At 40.5% G+C, this 16,911-nt stretch overlaps 1 protein-coding gene across 1 annotated transcript in view; it reads right to left on the bottom strand.

Annotated features, from left to right (window-relative positions):
• The window catches only part of Pappa2 (pappalysin 2), a 238,598-nt gene that overhangs the window by 162,154 nt on the left and 59,533 nt on the right, over window positions 1-16,911 (bottom strand). The gene's annotated exons all lie outside the window — the stretch shown is intronic.

The raw sequence follows: 16,911 nt of genomic DNA on the forward strand, positions 1-16,911 counted from the left end.
TAGGGATCAAGAGACACTACAGACAAGAGGAATGGAAAGACTTTAAGAGGCAGAGCCAAAGGGAGTTATTGTGATAGTGTGTCTCCTAGAAATGTCAGAAAAGCTACACACATGAAGACTTATCAATATGGCTGATTAAATATGACTGGAACAAGGATGACACGAATAGACATGTCAACATGGACAAGGGTCAGGGATGAGGGGTAGGGTAAGCAGAAACTCACTAGGCTTCAACCATTATATAAAGAACTACAAGCAACTTAGGATGGCTGAGAGCAAGAGAAATAGTCTTCCCTGGGGAAGGGCACACCAATCCAATACCAAATGGACAGATCTGAAAACATACATACAAACAACATTATACACAATGAGCATGTTGTAATTATGTAATTTAAGGAGAAACTAAGCCAGAACTCAGTAGTCCTTAAACTTAATATGTACTTACTACAATGGTCATGTTTTGCCATTCCCCAAAGAGAAAGAGCTAAAGTCAACTTTTCACAGCTAAAGTCAGGCAGACATAGGTATTGAATTTCTTTAGGATTATGTTTCATGGCTGCTATTCTACTAGGCAAGCCCATAGGCATTCAAAACTCCCAACTCACATTAGGACAGCATATCCCTTCTTCTACTGTTTGCAATGCTTCCAGCCATGCTCCTCACACCATTTACTTAACCCATGTGTAGTATGTGCTGGCAAGAAACCCTCAGAAAATGGAAATCCCAAAAGATAATTTTTTTGTATTTCTTGGAACAGAACTAAAACAAGGAATGAAAGCAAAGAAATAAAAAAGGTCTTGCTGTAGACCTTAAGATGCTTTGGAGAATGGGGTTTTTTAAATAGTGCTTTTACTCCCTTGCGATATCTTGGAAAAATAGTTTTCAACTACAAGACATCATCCAGGCTCCATGAGGTGGTGTTGGATGTGATCAGAAGGATATTCCTTCAGCTGCTTTCCTGGAGACGCAATGATTTGGGCTCTTGCCTGGTTTTCCCTGGACTTAGTCATATTTCCTTTGTTTTTCTTGTTTATTAAAATAATTGCATTATGTTTTTACTGATGGTTGAGGTGATGATGACATCATATAAATCTTCCATGTGGCAATGTTTCAGTAAGTGGGGGGTGTGGAAGAAGAGAAGAAACTAGAGAAGGAGTGGGAAGGGTAGGATTAAAGACAACCTACGAAAAAAACAGGGTACCCAGGATAAGCTCTTGGTCTGATCCCCTTTTGGGTTTCCCGTCAAAACTGGGACATGATACTTGAACAATTTGCTCTCTTTCTTACTTATTCACTTTGCCTAAATTCCCCTATTCCTGGCATGAATTCCTTGGGCTATCTGTGTGTTACTGGCCTCTCTGTCTTCCATTTGCCAGTCTTGGCTACCACCCATCTGTCCTAGCACAACCCAACAGTTCTATTCATTTCTCCTGAGCATCCTCCAAAAGGCCTCTTTCCCCTCCAGCAGCAGCATCAGGGGTTGGTTGTACTCATCTCCCTTTCCTCCTTGCCTAATTCTTTCCCGCTCATAAATTACTCTTCCAAATGCGAATGTTGATGTCATGCTAACGGCAAATGAGATGTGGTAACTCAGATTCCCGCACTCCACAGAAATATAGATAGAGGTCAGTAAGTCTAAGGGATAATAGATTTTTAAAAATCTAGAAACAGTTGGAATCATCCCCTAATTGAACTGATAAAACACTTACTTTGCTGGGAAAGACTGTTGTCCTGATCTACAGCTAAACCAAAGAAAGTCAAAGTGTGGAAGTCAGTGTGCCTGTTTCCTACGTATGATGCTTGTTTTCTATAGCATGTACAACAGTTTAAAAGTTCCTCAGTGCTAACAAAGATAAATGTCTTAGCTTCTGGACTAACTAATGTGCCCAGGACTTGGCTCAGATTTAACGATCTATCACTGGATGTAGTTCATAAATTCAAAGCTGAACTTCTTACTACAGAAATGATTTACTAAGAGATAAATGATATTGGTGACCAGGATTATCCAAGAGGCTCCCACAACCTTATCAACTATTGCTGTTGTCTTTGGTTGCCTCCATGAGGTTGAAGGTACAAGGCCATGTACTTCAAACACAGGACCCAGATGACCCATGCTGAATGTGAGCTAAAAGCCTACTTTGTAAGGATGAACCTCACAGTTCATAGAAGGTGCCATGCAAATGTCAAAAAAAAGAAGACCAATGGTTTTACCCAGTTATATGCTTATGAGCTGCAAAAATGACTAATGCATCACAATATCCCTAAGGGTGCAATAGTGGCATGAGTACCTTGGTGGTAACCAACAGCTCTCCAATTGGACTTAAGGCTCACTCAACAAGAAGAAAATCTTGTCTGGTACAAGAAACCTAACCAGCTCCCTCGGGCTAGTGGTCAGGGTTCTTGGAGGAAAACCTACAACAACCACTTTACAAAACCAGCACAATTCCTAGCTACATTTTAAATATTTTTTTCTTACACCCACAGATAAATATAGGTCTCACACTTCATCAAAGAATCTTCTTTTTGCGACAGATGGAGACCATTACAGAAAACCACAAATAACTAAAAAGCAGAGAGAAAGTGATCATGTGGTACCCAGCCCACAACCCCTGTACTTAAAGCTTGGGGATCATAGCAAACAAGGAGGCTGAAAGATTGGAAGACACAGAGGCACAGGAAAATGGTTTTGAGATTGTGTCTAGAAATATCAGAGAAGAAACAGCCATGTAGAGATATCAACATGGTTGCTTCAACAAAACCTAAATAAGGATGACACCAATAGACTAACATGGAAGGAGGAAATCTCATGGGGCTCTAAGCTTAGACAAAGAACTAGAGGCAACAACAGAATGCTGAAAGCCAGAGAAATAGTCTTTTCCAGGGAAGATCCTACATACATACACTGGCTATCTGATACCAAATAGTCAGCTCTGAAAACATTTACCTACAAGTAATATTGTACAGACTGAGAAAACTCTATTTATATATTTAGAATATATATTATAGGAACATATATATTATAGGAACATGTACATGTATATTTTTATTTATATATCAAAAATTAAAGATAAAGAGGCCATGAATTTGAAAGGGGGGATAAATCGGAGTGTTAGGAAGGAGGGAAGGGAAGTAGGAAAGTTGTACAGTTATAAAATTATACCATAATTAAATACATTTTAAGGAGCTAAATGAATTTAATATTTGAAAGAAGGTAAAATGATGTAATTACAAGAAAATACAAAAGGTTCATAAATCAATCTGAACTGTGTGTTAAAAAAAAGATAAACTGCATTTACTTGCTTGGTTTCTGCCAGAATCTACCTTTACCTACATTCTCCATGCTCTAGATAAAGACATCTCACAGGTGAAGCAGTGCAAGCCAGCAATCCCAGCTTTTGAGAAACAGAAGCAGGAGAATCTCATTTGAGGTCTTCCTGAGCTACATACATTATAAAAAACTGACATATTAAGAAGCAAAATATGAAGATACAGCAGACAACTGTTCACAGCCTCTCTTCCCACAGTCAACATGAACCTCTCTGGAAGAGGAGGACTGTACACAGAAAAGAAGAAAATCTCCATCCGGGAATAAAACACAAATGTCCCAAGGACTCTCAGACAATCCTCTTGAGAAAGAACTTGTGCAAATCTTGGATTTGGGGATGTAGATAAGTCTAAACCTGTCATTCAGTCTTCTCCTGGAACATTTAGGCCCTTGAAGTATCAACTAGCATTTCCCCAGCAAACTAGCACAATTACACTGAGTTTTCTGTCCTGTCAAGTTTCTTCTGTTCTTAGGTACCCATCATGGCAACCACATCTTTTTCTCATTTGTTCATGACCTCATCTCCCGCTACTCTAAAATCAGGGAGTGGGGACAGCATCTGGGTCAGTCTTCCCTTCGTCTCCGCTCCTCTTCATGCTAGGGAATGTCAACATTTATATGAAACATCCACAGAAAACAAGGTATAATTCTTGACTTCCTCTCCCCTCATGGCATACGCTCCATTTTCCTTTGGCTATCCTTTCCCATTACCTCCTTTTTTTAGATTAATTTTTTTAAAAAAAAACATTAGCCTCATCTAAATCATTCACCTCTCTATGCTTTCATTTGTTTATAAATGTCCCTTCTCTGGGAGTATTCATACTTTAATATTCCACCTAGTCCTAAAATAGCCATTATTTTATTCAATGGACTTCGTAGTTAATCACACCTTTTCCTTTGATAGTAGTATGGAGGTCACTCAGGAACTCCATCACACCCACATGCACCCACACCCACACTTAAGCTCATTTTCTACCTCACTGATGTTGATTCACTTTGAGCCCACAGGATGAGGCTTTCTGAGTAAACTCTGTGATGTGGGATTCCCCTCTGCATGCTGTGAATATAACTGGCTAATAAAGAAACTGCTTTGGGCCTATAGCAGAGCTATAGGGGAACAGAGCTAGGTGGGGGAAACGAAAGTGAATGCTGGGAGAAAGGAGGCAGAGTCAGAAAGAAGCCATGTAGCCTCACTGGAGCGGGATGGAATTTTACCCGGTAAGCCACAGCCACTTAACAATACACAGATTACTAGAAATGGTTTAAATTCAAGATGTAAGAGTTAGCCAATAAGAAGCTAGAGCTAATGGGCCAAACAGTGGTTTAATTAATACAGAATCTGTGTGCTTATTTCAGGGCTAAATGGCCAGGAACCAACAAGTGGCTTTCTCCTCCAACAACTATAGCTAACACCCTTTCTTTTGCCTTCTTCCTTTCCAATTCAAATTTCCTAAGAAAAGTATTTATTCGTCTTCCATTCAACCATGTACCCAATAATTTAATTATAACTGGCTTTCATCTATATCACATTATCAGAATTGCTTTTTTTAAAGTTGTCAATGGCATCTTTATTTTCTCCCCACAACACTGAAAATAAATCCAGCACTGTGGTATTGGAACCCCTTGTTGCACTTTGTATTGCTGCTTCTGATTTAAGCCCTCTACTTCATTTACTTGATAGCCATGTATTTTCTTCTCACTCCTCCTGTTTTCTGACCAATCCCCTTTCTGTCTCCATGGTGTGGTGTAGGAGATTCTTCTGTCTATGTGTTGCTTTCATTGGTTGAATAAAGAAACTGCCTTGGCCTTTTGATAGGGCAGCACTTAGGTAGGTGAAATAAACAGAACTGAATGCTGAGGACAGACAGGCAGAAGCCATGAATCTCCTGCCTGTGATGGATGTAGGTTAGAATCTTGCCAATAAGTCACAATCACTTGGGGATACACAGATTTAGAAATGTGTTAATAAAGATGTGAGAGTTAGCCAATAAGAGGCTAGAGATAATGGGCCAGGCAGTGTTTAAGTGAATACAATTTCTATGTGATTATTTCAGGTGTAAGCTAGCTGGGTGGCCGGGACAAAACAAAGGGCGACCTTCCTCATACTACAGTGGTGATTTCCTCTTCCTGCTTCTAACCCTTCCCAATTATTCTGCCCATACTTCATCACTCTCCCTATTATCTTGGAAACTCTATACTCTTAAGCTTTCAAGCACCACCAATGTCAAGATGATTCCCACATTATCTGTTTAGCTGCTCATATATTTCCTCCCAAGGTTCATAGCAATGCATTCCTCTAGAAAGTGGGCATCTAGCCTTAGTTTACCCACAGACATCTTGGAAGCAGCATATCAATGTGGAAAGTAACCCTTTAATAGCGCAAAAGAAATAAATGCATCTGAACTAGTGGAGGTACTGTTGGGGAAGTTGTAGAACCTTTAGGAGGTGGATTCTTGTAAGAATTAGAGGACTGGGGACAGGAATTCAAATCTAAGGACTTTTTTTTTCTCTGTGTGTGAATTTGCCAGAAGGTTGTATTTTTGGTTACATACAAAAGACGTGGGTAATCTGGCTTAAGAGTGACTTAAATTCTTACCCTACTCTCAATATCCAATAATTTAGAGAGTGGAAAAACACATGCACAAGTGTGAATGAAAGCAGTGTGTCATGTGCTGGTATGGGGCAGGCAGAGACCAAAGGAAAAGCAAAAAAGAAAATAGGCTAACAAACAGACACACACACACACAACCAATGACCACTGAACGGTGGATCCCTGGTAAAATCTGGCATTCCACAAGACAAGAATCTTAGGTCACTTGCCATATAGGTGCTAGGAAAGGCTCATCTTTTCTCAGTAATCAACACCAATAGGCATAACAAACCATTTTTAAAAGACTGCTGCCCAATATAGATTCTCTAGAGGAGAAGATTCTTCCCTGCAGGTCGCAGTCTGAGAAGCCATGGCAAGCATTATGGAACTGCCATCTGAATCCATGAAGAACACCTCTAACTAGAAGTGGAAAACCCTGAGTCAGAACGACACGTTCCACACAGTGGAAAGCTTTGACCCACAGTCCCAAGTGAGTCTTAGTAGCTCCCAGAAAATGGGTAAGCACTGGCAAGTGCTTAAACATACCAGGACCTCTACTGACATCTTTGCCAGTCCCTAGAGGTGGAAATCACCTTTAGTTGTAATACTCACTGCCAAGACCATAAACTACACACCCTGCGGTTGTAAGGCAAACCCCCAAAGATCAACACAAACCATCTGCTCTCCTTGGAAGACAATCTGAACTCATACACACTCAAGTGACCATACAGACAGTGTGTACCTGTACACACCTGAATGACTACATAGATAGTCTGTATCTGCTCATATGTGCAAGATTGCCATGCAGAGACAGTCTGAATTTTCACACACACAGTAACCAAATAAAGACATCTCTACATTTATGCACAAATGATGTGGCTTGGATGTGAAATGCCCCCATAGGGACACGTGTTTGAGGCGCTGTCGGGGAAGTTGTAGAACCTTTAGGAGGTGGAGTCTTGTAAGAATTAGAGGACTGGGGACAGGAATTCAAGTTTATAGCTCAACCCTGCTTCTTGCTCACTCCCTGCTTCCAGATTACCAATGCATTATGACTGTCAGGCTCTTGTTCCTTCCGCCATGCCTTCCTGCTGGAACTATAAATAAAAGTAAGCTCTTTCTTAAATTTCTTCGTGTTGGGCATTTGATCACAGCAATGAAAAAAGTAACTAATGCAACACACGAGAAACATCATGGAGGATTCTGGTTCTGTGCACATGTGAGAGACTGCCATTCAGTTACTACCCACTCATAGACTATCTACCCTTGTGCACACATGAGTGACCTCATGAAGACACTCTGCACTTGTGAATATGCAAGTCACCATGTAGAGACAGGCTATTTTTTTTCTGTGGACATTTGAATGACATTAGGAACCTGCACATTCATGAATGACTACATAGAGACAGTATGTGCTAGTACACATGTTAATGACTATAAAGTCTTCAGTTTTATAGACACAGGATCTGCACAGAAGCGGCAGTCTGTACCTATATGCAAAGGAAACCCTGCCACAAAGAGACAGACTGTATCTATACACATGTAAGTGACTGCACAAAGACTGTCTATGCCTATTAACACTGGAGTAACCTCACAGAGACCATCTGTCCCTGTGTGCATGTGAATCACCTCACTGATGTCTAGGTACATAGCAATAATCATTTAGAGACAGTCTGTCTCTGTGAATATGCTAATGACTTCATAGAGACAGACAGTCTGTACCTGTGCACAGAGAAGGGGCATCCACAGACAATCTGCATTTTCACACTTGATAGTGAGCTCATAGATATAATCTGCACTAGCAAACTGAACAGGTAACTCTCAAGTGATAAAGTAAAAACTAGCCAATAAACAAAAATATTCAACATATTTCACCAGCAGGGAAACAAAAATTAAAGCAGCCCTGAGGTCTGCGAAGTTGCCCAATCAGTAAAATGCTTGCCTCAAATCATAGGGACCTGTGTTCAGTTTCTAGAACCCATATAAAATAAAGCTGGTAATATGGTTTGTGTTTGTAATCCTAGTACTCAACAGGCAGAAACAGGTGGATTCCTGACCAGCCAATCATGCCTACAGGAGATAGACTCCTCCTAGAAGCCATAGGTGCCAAATAAAAAGCCCAATACCAAGGGTGACGTACCCCCCTCCAGCTGTTGGTATGGGTGTCCCAGAGACGCTCAAAGAATTACAGATTGTTACTATTGGTCTTGGTTGTTGCAATAACTTGTTAATAAGACACCACATAGTATCACAGTCACACTCCTTTCCAACCCCCAAGGGCCCAGAGAATATATTAAAGAGTAGTGGGCAGAAATACGGTAAATTTTAGAAGTCAGAAAGGAACAGTGTAAAACTATGTCTTCTGACGGGAGCGTGGCAGCCACAAACTCACAGCAGCTGTGGTTGCCCACATAAGACCAGCACGAGATCGAGCCAATGAATTCTCCAGCATGAAGGAGAGAAGGCTCCAAGGACCCATCCCTAGGTTAGATGGTTGCTAGGAGAGAGCTGGGTTTCTTTAGAAATGCCTTCTGTGGTAGGTCTCCCTGCGGCAGTGAACAACCCCAAATCCATGCCTACATAGGCAGCATAGTTTGGACCAAGCATGTTATAAAGAAATAAAGAAAAAGAACATGGAGTTACACGTTAGGAGGTTGAGAGGTTTGGGGTGGACCTAGGAGGAGTTGGGGGAAGAATGGGGTGTGTATATGATCAAAATACATTTGCAACTTGATATGCCATGTTTTGATTGATATGCCTGGGAGGCCTGCCCCTTTCTGAAGGAAAAGGAAAGAGGAGTGGATTTGGGGGAGAAAGGAGGTGGTTGGGTTGGGGGGAACAGGGAGGAGAGAATGAAGGGGGAACTTCTGTCAGGATGTAATATATGAAACAAAAATAAACAAATAAATAATTGCATACTTGCACAAAATTGTCAAAGGAATAATAAAAATACTTTAAAATTTAAGAAATGATAAAGTGGTGTAATAACTTGATTGTCTGTTTTTCTCGCTAAATAAAAATACATGGTAACATGGGACAATTGCAATTCTCTGATGAAAGAAACCAACAATGTTTACAATAGCCAAGACTGGTAACAGTAGACTAGATTTCTAGTACATTTCCAAAGAGAAGGTATGACTTCAGAGCCAAGAACTCTCCAGGAGAAAGTAGCTCTTTGTAAGTAGAAGGGTAAATCTTAAAAATCAATTTTGTCTTAGATCATCCCAACAAAGTTGGAAAGTAGATTAAAATATCAAAAGAGAAAAAGAGTCAAGTGTTAGATGGAAACTCCTGGACTAAATTTAATAAGAACACATGTAGACTTTGGAAAGAAAGAGCTCATAAAACTATAAAAAAATAAGGTCAAGAATAAAGCCAGGAACTAGTATAAACATAAAAAAATGTAGCGTGACAAATTTTAAAATCTTTATTTCTTAGAATATTAATTAAAATGCAAAAAATATAATGAGAAAGCAAAAACATAAAACTTCTGAACTCTTGAAAGTATGCGCTGTTACCAATGTAAATAATCATTAAAATATATTCAACAATCCATTAATCTGATGTCCATTTATTTGCTTTTAACTAACAATAATCACAACTAATTTTGTCCCAAGTATATGTAATATACTCTCTACATAATTTCCCATGTAAAGCTCACAGTGACTTTATGAGGTTAGCACAATAATTTCACTTTACAGATAAGAAATATATTAAGATAAGGATTGTGGAAAATTTAATGTTACCCCAAAACTACATATTTGGAAGAAAAAAATTAAACGCAAATATCTCTTACTATAAAGCATGCTCTCTTCTAATCTTAATTTTTTTTTATTATTATCTGTGAGTTACTCACTATGCCAGGTCCTGATGATGAACTATAATACATTATAATATAATATGTAAAATATATATTATACTTTCAAGAAGCTTAATATACCATGACAATCATGTAAACAAATCACTAAAATGCACAGTAATTGGCACCATACTAAGTATGCACACACAATTACATGCAGGAATGTAGGATGAAGTAAACTTTGCTTGGAGAGTGGGATGTGGGTAAAGTATGGTAGAGGGTGGTACATGTTATGAATTAGCTTGAGCTTTTCTCCCCCAATCTCCTTCTTGATATGGGTTTCCACTCTGTATGCTGTGAATATATTTTATTACCATTGGGTAGTAAAGAAGTTGTTTTGGTCTATGGCAGGGCAGAATATAGCTAGGTGGGGAAACTAAACTGAATGCAGAGAGAAAAAAGGCAGGAGTCAGGCAGATGCCATGTGGCTGCTAAAGGAGAAAGATACCAGACCCTTACCAGTAAGTCGCAGATTAATAGAAATTGGTTAACTTAGAATATAAGAGCTTGCCAGGTGGTAGTGGCATGCCTTTAATCCCACTTGGGAGGCAGAAACAGGCAGATCTCTGTGATTTCAAGGCCAACCAGGTCTATAAGAGTTATTTCCAGGACAGGCTCCAACGCTACAGAGAAACCCTGTCTCCAAAAAAAAAAAAAAAAAGAAAAAGAAAAAAAGAAAGAAAGAAAGAAAGAGAAAAAGCATAGCTAGGAATATGCCTGAGCCATTAGCCAAACAATGTTGTAATTAATATAGATTTTTGTGTGTCTGGGTGGCTAAGAAACCAAAGTACAGTTTCTGTTTATACCTTCTAGTGTGTCCCACTGTCCTGTAGATCATAAGTGGTAAATTTGGTACTTGTCTGCTTTATTTTTATGTAGGGGTGTCAAAGGGGTGCAAATTCTACCAATACCAATCACCATGACCATTGTTAGAGCTAGAAGAAAGGCAGGGGTTGAAGGCCTTATCTTAATTTCTCTGTCTGAAAATATTCAGGACAACAGTATTCTGACATCTTCTACCAACAATGTAGTACCTGAGATGCAAGTTTTAAAACCAACACACTTACTGCCTGGATCTAGTAGACATAGCATGACTTGTTGACGCCAAGAGTATCTTTCTGAGTTTTCGACAGCAGCTGGAGATTGTGTCCTTGAAACAAGTACTAGCAGATATCCAGGGTGGCCTCCCTATCTGTGTCCTGAGCAGCAGCTCTAAGCATACACCAGCTCCCACAGATCCCGAAGCACTGATATTCCTGATGCCCAAACAGAACTCCAGCACTGCACGCTTCTCAAAAATGGCTTAAGTGACACAATTTTTGCATTTAATTCCTTGTTGCTGTTGCTGCTGCTGCAATGCTTACAGTGGTTTCTGATTTCTATAATCTTGACTAACTCAGAGATTGTATTTCAGCTAATTGGATCTCAAGGTAGAAAAGTCAAAGGAGACATATTCAGTTCCTATCGTCACATGACTAAAGAAAACTAGGAACTCTAGTTAGTTGAAGAAATAGTTCAAGATCTACATTTCAATGAGTTAGTTTCCTGAACCATGAAAAAGTATTCACAAATCCAAAAAGACTCACTTTAAACTACCCTTTTGTTGCTGATGGAGTGGAAGACGGTAAAATGTTTTAACTTCCTGTAGCCAGAAAAGGAAAGACTGAAATATTACTGTTCAGAGAAAAAAATGTCAGTTTTGAGAAAGGTTTTCATAATATTGTGTTATAGATAGATAGATAGATAGATAGATAGATAGATAGATAGATAGATAGATAGATAGAGATAGATAGATAGATAGATATACATATATATATATTTACATAAGAGAAAAGTGATTCCTGGGATGAACATACCTGTGTTGGCAAGGAAAACAATCTGCATGTTTCTTTCATTTCTTTGTTTGTTTTGATTACTTTGTTAGATCTTCTGAAGCAAGGAAATTCTTTGGAGATATTAGCTCTTAAGCTCTGAGGGCATTGTGCTGGTTAATTCAATATAAATTAGAAGCAGGAATCTCAACTGAGAAAATACCACCACACTGGCCTGTGGGAAATCCTGTGCTACATTATCTTAATTGATTGTTTGATTGTTGGGGTTTTTTTGTGTGTTTTTTTTTGTTGTTGTTTGTTTTTTTTGGTTTTTTTTGGGGGGGGGTTGGTTTTTCAAGACAGGGTTTCCCTGCAGCTTTGGAGCCTGTCCTGGAACTAGCTCTTGTAGACCAGGCTGGCCTCAAACTCCCAGAGATCCGCCTGCCTCTGCCTCCCAAGTGCTGGGATTAAAGGCGTGCGCCACCACCGCCCGGCTACATTTTCTTAATTGAATATTGATAGGAGAGGGTCCAGCTCACAGTGGGTAGTGCCGCCACCGGACTGGTGGTCTTGAGTGCAGTAAGAAAGCAGGCTGGGAAACCATGAAAGGTAAGCTTGGCTTCTGCTTCAGCTCCTGCCTCCAGGTTCCTGCCCTGACTGGAAAGACTGTGGTATGGAAACAAGTGTAAGCAAATCAGTATTTTCTGTCCTAAGTGGCGTTTCATCACCATGGGTTTTGTTATTGTTTTGCGTTGCTTTGCTTGTTTTTGGTTGGTTGGTTGGTTGGTTGGTTGGTTGGTTGTTTGCTTGCTTGGTTTTTAGAGGCAGAGTTTCTCTGTGTAAAAACTCTGACTATATGGGAACTTGCTCTGTTTTTTTGTTTGTTTGTTTGTTTGTTTGTTTGTTTGTTTTGGTTTTTCGAGACAGGGTTTCTCTGTGGTTTTGGAGCCTGTCCTGGAACTAGCTCTTGTAGACCAGGCTGGTCTCGAACTCACAGAGATCTAAACTCGCAGAGATCCGCTTGCCTCTTTCAAGGCTGGGGCTAAAGGCGTGTGCCACCACTGCCTGACTCCTGTCACCATGCTTTATCACATCTATAGGAACCCTAACTAAGAGAGCATTTGATAAATGTCTCATGAGATCTGCATAAGAATGAAGGAAAATGTGGGCAATTATAGATTTATTACCACTTTTACCAAATATTGGGACAACCCTATAAGGTTTCCTTTCCCTCAGAGAATAAAGCAACTAGATGCCATCTTAGAAGCTCACTGGAAAAGAAATATAATATCGTTGTTTGGAAGTGGACTTTCTAGATACCAGAACTGAAAAAAATAATTTTTCTCTATTGTCTTTTAATAAATTATCCAGCCCTGGACATTTTTTAGTAGCACAAACAGATTACTTGCACAATATAATTGCAAAATAAAACTGCACATGCATGCTAATGCAGATAATATATTTCTAGAAGAAGATAAAATAAAAAGAAAGATTTGAAAGAATACTCTTTGCACACTTGTGTATTTTATTTGTTTAATATTGAGCAGTTTCTAAAAGTTTCTCTAAAACAAATAAAATGAGGCAATAAAAATAAATAAAATATTGTATGTTTGTGTATGTGGGAAGTGTGTATACTGGTGCATGCATGTATATGTACATATATATTGTATGTGTATGCATTCTTTCTTCTATTACCTGGACAGAGCTCTCAGAAGGCAAACATCCTGGCTTTCTCAACGAATCAATTTAGAAAATTATTTTCAATAGTGGCTGATGGTTTGTAAGTACTAGTTGACGGCACTAATGGTATAGACGACCTTCAAATGAATATGGAGAATGCTTCATCCTTTCTCCCACTCCCCAGCACACATATATTGTCCACTATAAAATATCCTCAAAATCACAGCATTCAGTCAAATTTCAAAAAGTTTGAACTTTCAGAGCAGGACCTGCTCCCTCTGGTAGACAGCAAAGGATAAGTACATGCAAAGACACCTCCAATTTCTGTCTTGGACAGCTGTTTCTATGGTGGCTAAGGGTGAAAACACTCTACACTGATAAACTTTTGGGTCTGGGCAGGAATGGGCAGTATAATTGCACAGACCTCACGCTGGATTTAAAACTATGAAGCTTCCCTCAGGATAAACAGTCCTTGTGGGTAACTGGAGCGTGGACAATGCATTCCAGCTAATGATGGAAACCAATGCAGTCACTTGTTATTGTAGTTATTCTCAGTGTCGTTTTGTTCCCCCTCTGAAGCTCGTTCCCCTCTGTAGAGCTTCTGAAAAGTGTTTCTTCAAATCCTATTTTCTGGCAAACCATTATTCTCTAAGTACATCACACACACCCTTACGCGCAGACACATATACACTTCCTGGAAGTCAGATGTTTTTAAAAACACAAACATGTCAAATTAAACTCTCAGCTTCCATTTTTACTGAAACAACAGAAAGAAACGAGCTCTGTAAGAAAACCAACAACCAAAACCAATTTACACATTAACTTTATAAATCAGGCAGCACACTTCATTCAGAAAGAATTTGTTGAACGATGGCGTATGAGGCACTGTGCTCACTAGCTGAGATCCAGGGCTGAACAACCCAGCCAGCATGTCTGCTTCATAGAACCTGGGCCCTGACAACAGAGCCAATAAGAAAGAGGGTTTAGCAGGCACTCCACTAGGAAAAATAACCAATGCCTTAGGATTCCAAGAGCAGGAACATCTAAATAGGATTTGAGGGATTAGCGATGTTTTCATGGGATTGATTAAGCAATTATAGTAGGAAGTGCCAAGGGAAGAAGAGGTAGCCATTGTCTGAAGACCTGCCATGGAGAGGAATTAGCTGATAAGTGTTGTGAGGAACTGGAAAGGGTGATGCTAAAATGACTGACAGCCCTTGGGTCTTGGAGGTCTTGCATGTCATGTTACAATGTTTATTGCTTCAGGGGGCTGGAGAGCTGGCTCAGTGGTTAAGAGCACTGGCTGCTCTTCCAGAGGACCTGAATTCAATTCCCAGCACCCACATGGCGCCTCATACCTCTCTGTAACTCCAGCTCTGAGGCTCTAACACCCTCGCATAGACATACATGCAGGCAAAACACCAATGATCATAGAACAGAATTGAGATTGCTTTTTAGAGAGACCACCCTTGAGAAAAACGTAGAGAATGAGTTCCGAGATGCAAAACGTGAAGCATTGTAGATGACGAGGAGGTTATGATTGGTTTTGAGGTGTATTTATAAAACAGAACCAATGGGAATTGGTAACTGATTAGACGAGGCAGAGTGAGAAAGTGAGATTTATAATGATTCCTTAAGATGGATGTGGTGGGTGGGTGCACCCCTCGTGGTCCTGACTTCCTTGCTCATCTTCTCCCTCCTTCGGCTCCTCATTGGGACCTTGGGAGCTCAGTCCAGTGCTCCAGTGTGGGTCTCTGTCTCTATCTCCATCCATCACCATCACCAGATGAAGGTTCTATGGTGATATGCAAGATATTCGTCAGTATTGCTATAGGATAGGGTCGTTTCAGGTTCCCTATCCTCATCTGCCCAAGGAACTTTGTGGGAGCCTAGCCAGTTTGGATGTTCACCTTCCTAGACATGGACAGAGGGGGGAGGACCTTGGACTTTCCACAGGGCAGGGAACCCTGACTGCTCTTTGGACTGGAGAGAGAGGGAGAGAGGAATGAAGGGAGGGGGAGAAGGGTGGGCGGATGGGGAGGGAAATGGGAGGCTGGGAGGAGGGGGAAACTTTTTTTTTCCTTTTCTCAATAAAAACAAAACAAAACAACAACAACAAAAAGATGGATGTGGTGGCACTGCTTGCCAGTGCCCAGGAAGCTGAGTCAGGAACATCCAAGTTCATGGCCAGCCCCGACTACACAGTGAGACTTAGTTAAAAAACATTTCTCCCTGAGTTTATATTGGAATAGCTCTATCACACAGATGTTCCAAATTTAGAGACAGTTTGACGCCCCTGAGATGACCAAATTAGAAATCTGTATTAGAGAAATATATACATAGTTCTGAATCCCTGAAATACTCCTGAACTTAGAGAACATTAAAATTTAAATTATGATGAAAGGTATGAAATGAATGAGGTAGTCAACATTGCCTTCCCAATAGCTAGATGCTCATACAGCATATATTTAGGGAAATAGGAGAGGCAGAGATTGAAACAGAGTGAGAGAGAGAGGAGAGATCAACCTAAAAAAAAAATCTCTGAATCATGTAATCTGAAAATCAATAAAAAAAGCAATGCTAATTTTTCTGTTTCTGTTTTCAACCTTTGAATTAGGCATTATGAAATGGCAGAGGGAAAATCTTTTCAATAACGTAAAAGAGCCCAGTCTGGCCGAAAGGAAGGGACATGGGATGAACAGAAGAAACGCAGGATGATTGCTGGGGAACAGTGAGTTTTCAAGAGTCGGGAGAAGCTGGCAGAGAGGCCTGAGGCTGAGTAAAGAGGAGCCAGGGAGATATCCAGCAGTGCTGGCTTCTTCAGTGTCGAGGAAGAAGATTATTCCAAATGTTCCTGGCAGTCGAAATAAAAGGAGAACAGAAAAGTGTCTATCGGGAGTAGAAGTAAGGAGAAGATTGGTGGCTTTGACATAAGTAATTTCGGAACAACAGTTGAGACAAAAACCAGACTGAAGTTGGTTAGAGAGTAGTGGGGTGGCGTGGGGCATGCTGACGGAAGTGGCTGGCACAGATGAGAATCTTGACCTTGAAGGAAGATGCTGAAGAAGGGAAGAAGAGATAAACCCGGGTGGAGGGGAGGATGGAAAGTTGCTCTCAGAGACCTAGGCATGACGGCATTGCCTGGGGAGAAAGAAGCCAGAAAGCCTGGTGATGAAAAGCGACAAAAGAACAGAGATAATCGAGAAGATTTGGCACAGAAGCCAGGAAGCGAGACCCACCTCACACAGGTGGGTGAGGCTGGTGCACAACACACCCGGAGGCCCCTATCCCCAGTTGCTCTCAGTGCCAATCACTAACAGTTGCGCTGTCTTTGTCAAATTCCCCGAGCCAAGCAGCTAGCAACTGGAACATGAGAGATGTTTGCCTCCTTTCAGAAGCAGCTTGTAGCCAATGACTCACTAAGAAAAAGGGCACAAAAAGCCCATCTCTTTGCCCCATACTTAGGCTCCATCCATGTTGCAACCAATGCTTCTGAACTCCCAGAGATTGGCGAGGTTAGACCCCAAGTGAAATTGCATCCTTGCTTGGGTCCTTGCCATGGCTTATCCTGTTGCCTTCACTGCTGTGTGGTAAAAAGAACCTCTCAGTAAATCATATGAGCCCAAAGCCCTGACTCAGGCTTCAC

Source organism: Microtus pennsylvanicus, chromosome 10 (assembly GCF_037038515.1).
Source record: "Microtus pennsylvanicus isolate mMicPen1 chromosome 10, mMicPen1.hap1, whole genome shotgun sequence".
Taxonomy (NCBI): domain Eukaryota; kingdom Metazoa; phylum Chordata; class Mammalia; order Rodentia; family Cricetidae; genus Microtus; species Microtus pennsylvanicus.